General features: G+C 32.1%; 1 long non-coding RNA gene across 1 annotated transcript; it reads right to left on the bottom strand.

Moving 5' to 3' along the window:
* Window positions 1-1,398: 1,398 nt before the first annotated feature.
* LOC145823335 (uncharacterized) lies at window positions 1,399-4,112 on the bottom strand. Its single transcript, XR_014365616.1, has 3 exons — window positions 3,905-4,112; window positions 1,830-1,860; window positions 1,399-1,536 (listed from the first exon to the last, which is right to left on the bottom strand). It is a non-coding gene; the product is annotated as an uncharacterized LOC145823335 (long non-coding RNA).
* Between the last annotated feature and the right edge of the window lie 342 nt (window positions 4,113-4,454).

The following is a 4,454-nucleotide window of genomic DNA, read 5'->3' as shown; positions in this document are numbered from 1 at the left end:
AGATAGATCAGCGCAAGTGTAGGGAAACAGACACTAGAATGATTTTGGTAATGCTTATTGTCAATAACTTCATGTTAATTTGCCTACTTTTTTTTTATATATTTTTATTTAAATCACTGTTCCAAAAACAATATAGTAACAACCAATACATGGTGATCAAGGACGGCATTAATTCACATAACATGCATCTATGAAATCAGAAACAAGATCTAGTGGCAGAGAACTTCATTTCAAGTTAACAATAGAAAACAAATTTCAATGTAAACTGCAATCACAATATAAAATAACCAAAGGTTTAGAATTGGACACAATCCACAACTGTACGATTATTATTATATGCATGAAGCATCATCTTCCCTCATTTTTATTTTCATATAACCAGCATTCATGTTCTTGTAGAATGATTTTGAAGGCACAAACATGCGAAACAAAATGAAACAGCAAAGATTCATACCAGGATTTTCCCTCTGTGACCCAAATTGGTTGCTAAAATCTTATGCTAAGTATTCAACAGACATAACAAGTAAAATCCAACAGAACTCTTGACAAAGTTTTCTTTTAGGGATTATACAATTTCATTGCAAAATGGAGTTAAGGAACCTTTAAGCCTAAAGGCTAGGAAGCAGAATGAGACAAATGAGTTATACAGAAGATTGTTAAGTTCAATAATTCTAGTAAATTCAATGCAAACCTTAACATAGAAGCAAATATGATAAAACAGTAAACAATTTCAAAACACTTAAAAACACATATTCATTAAGCAATGCGTGTTGAATATAATACTTAAGAAAACAGTTTACAGTACAAATTGTAAATGAAGTAATCTAGAAATGAGAAATCAGCCTTAAAATTAAGGCTTAATGGTCCACTAGTACATATTAAACATCAATATAGATTACGTTGTTCAATTACAATTGCAAAACATAAATTATAGATTCTATAATTAATACCTCATCATATTGCACTTTTCTGAAGGCCTTTGAGCCAGCAGGGTGGAGGACTTTCAACTTCTCCTGATTCAACTTATTCTTGCCACATCTCACCTATTATTAAATGCGTAAGTCAGAGTACAAGGTAAAGGAATTCTCAAGCCTATTCAGATTATCACAAGGTAAGGAAGGTTTTTTGAGTGAGTTTTATAAGAGGAGAGTCAACACAGATAATTGTAATTTGGCATTTAGAAGGGTTTTATTTTGATAGAAAGTGAGCCCATGATTACAAAGTTACGTTATAGTCCATGTCACCGTCACATTGATAGAAAATGAGCCCAAGGTTACAAAATTATGCACTGTTAAACCATAACAAACAAAAATTGAAACTTCCAACAGAATGTACCACTTCAATCAATGTTTCTATATCCTTTTCGCTAATAATGGTCCATGATGGCACATTTTGTGGGGCAAATTGCCTAGTGACAATCCCTAATCCCTAATTCCTTGCAAACCTAAATAGGCAGTCGCACCCCTTGATTTTTTAGCTTGGCCAATTTGAGGCTTCGTGACTTCCCACATCCTCTCTTAACCTTGGATGTGCCTACTACAAACAATGAAAAAGTATTATGTTAATATATGGATTGAAATAAAGAGACCAACCAAAACAAAACATAAACTTAAAATATTTACAAACCATCAGTGCTGCAATGTGTGCTAGAAGTATTTGAGTGTGAAACTTGTGACGTAACTTCATGCACCGATTATGATGTAAATGGGTGCAACGTAGATAATCAAATTGATTTAATAGATGCATGGGGTACAGGTGTTGATTGAGTGGATGAGCAAACTGATTTAGTGGATGCATGGGGTATGGGCGTATGGGGTCTAGGTACATACCTTGCTCGTCCTCTACCTCTTGTAGACATACCTGTTTACATATAAATTTCAAACTCAGCAGAAAATCTTTGCAAGGTTAGTACTAGAGAGCAAACAGTTTGGTCGTAATAGCAATAATAATTGCACCACTAAAGAAGAACTATATGATTTAAGTAAAGGCACGAAAATTAAAATGCTAAATGAGACAACAAGATCAAGTCCTTGTCCATCATTGAGAAATTCGTCATATGATTTAAGTATTGGGGCTGTTTGACTTCTCTGTCATATCATTGAGAAATTCTATCCAACTCCTATCCATGGTGCAAAAGAACTAAAGAAGAAAGTGTGTGTGTGTGTGTGTGTGTGAGAGAGAGAGAGAGAGAGAGAGAGAGAGAGAGAGAGAAGGTAACAAAGTACTGAACTAGGAGGAGATAAAGAACACAACATGCTTAAAAGCTTAAAAAATAGGATAAACTAAAAATAGGAAATATGATGATACAACTGGATGTTAATCAATAATAAATAATTAAAATAAATAAGTCATTAACATTTAAACATAACCCAAACGAAGTAAAATATTATTTAATGCAAGCCAATACAAATTAAATCTAACTTTAGCTTAAATATAACCAATACAAATTAAATCCATTAATACAACCAATACAAATTAAACTAAAGACCGCATGACTTATCTGACTCCAATTAGAATTAATAAATGGCTAAACTTTATTATGTGGGTAACCAAAACAGCATGCATGCATTGCCTTGGAATCAAGGAATCAAATGCCTTAAATAGGTGGGATACTCTTCAATTCAAGAACCAAATCATTTTAACGAGCAAAACAGAAATTAAGGAAGCAACAAGTTATCCGATAATCTTTAGCTCTAACCATAACCAAAAAATAATCCATAAAAGAAGATGCATTGCCTTCACCAAACAATGATTTGCCTCAAAACAGAAAAAACCCAATTGCATTTCTAATTTCTAAAAATAAGTAGTAAAAAGTCATCACATAGGCTAGTATTATTGTGCTCATATTGATGAATAATAGAACAATACCACTAAAAAAATTATTTCAAAACCACTAGAAAAGCCAACTCCCAAACAAGCTCTTTGTGTGGTTGCTTGTGTTAAGATGGTTGTCAGTCTCATCGTGTTTCTTATTTAATACTTAATAGCATACCTGCTTAAAATTCATATTAGTGCGTTCAAAACTGTTTCTTCTTTCTATTTTATTGTATGTTTGAGTTTTAATAACATCAATTTTCTGTCCTATTAATGTTAAATTTTTGTTTGCAATTTTCTTTGAGTTCCCCTGTTATGTAGTAGGCCTCGTACTTTAATTTTGCAACATACTAAATAGCCAAAAAGTCACTACAAAAAGATCAACTATTCTCTTTACTTTTCTGTAGGTCTTTTCGTAAAACGCTAAAAAGCTAATTAAAATAGTCAATTCCCAAAACAACTTTACATAATCCATTTAAATTATAATGGAGTGGAACAACTCATGTTTTGTTTGACATGTAGAGTAGTACAGAAGTTAGGTGAAACAAATTATAGAAACCTATCAATATTTCATTTTATATATAAATAAAATTGTGCAAGTGAAACAGCTCAAGATCAAACGATGAAACCCAATCTTCACCTATTCCTACAATCTGAACTATGTCAAAGTTGATTTCCAGATAAATTTGAGTAAAAGTTGATCTAAAAATAGAACCATGTCACTTAGAACTAAAATATTTTGTTCTCAAAAATATTTAGGGAAAAAAAAAATCACAGATCAATGTTACAATAATAGATCCTAATGTTTCGAAAACCAAATTCAAGTATAAATTGAAACCAAACAATACGAGTTCTGAGCAAACAAACTGAAGAAACACAATCTCTTGAATCAATGTCATGCCGAAACAAACAAAAAGGAATTTGAACTGTGAGAAGCGGAAAAACATCAAAAAACGACGATTGTTCGTCTAAATTTCACAACTGTAAATTTACAAGAAATGAACTAAAAATGAATGAATCGAAGACATAAAAACATCATCGATTTCATATAAATTTTAGCTCAAATGAATAATCGATTAATCGATCAAACCTGGGATTGAAATCACTGAAATAGCTGAGAGAGATCAGATTAGGGATCGAAATTGTCGGGGACGAAATCAACAAACCATCGATCAGGAGTCTCTGAGAGTAGGGATTGAAATCAACAATGAAATTAGGGCTGAGAGAGAGAGAGAGAGAGAGAGAGAGAGAGGGTGGTGTGGAGAGGAAATGAAATCCTAACTATAACACCATGTTTGTTTTCGGAAATAGAATGGAGGGAATTGATAGCGAGAGGATTAATAGTGAGTAGTTTGTTAGTGAGGGGATTGATAGTGAGGGGATTAACTAAATTGCGTTTGTTTTGATGATAGTTGTTAGCATAGTAATTGTTAAATTATTTTTATATAAAATAATAAAATAAATAAAAAAATATAAAAAATTAAACATTAATATTTAAAAAAAATTCCTAATATGTAAAAAATATAAAAAATTCTAATTCCCTTACTATTTTTCTAATATCACCTCCACCTCCACCTCTACCTCCACCTCTTCCATCCCAATTCTCCTTCCAACCTCTATCTATAACTCCTCCTCCATCC

Source organism: Camellia sinensis, chromosome 4 (genome assembly GCF_055761805.1).
Source record: "Camellia sinensis isolate YWXY chromosome 4, ASM5576180v1, whole genome shotgun sequence".
Classification (NCBI taxonomy): domain Eukaryota; kingdom Viridiplantae; phylum Streptophyta; class Magnoliopsida; order Ericales; family Theaceae; genus Camellia; species Camellia sinensis.
The sequence above is the reverse complement of the archived record's forward strand: the minus strand, read 5'-3'. Positions and strand labels throughout refer to the sequence as shown.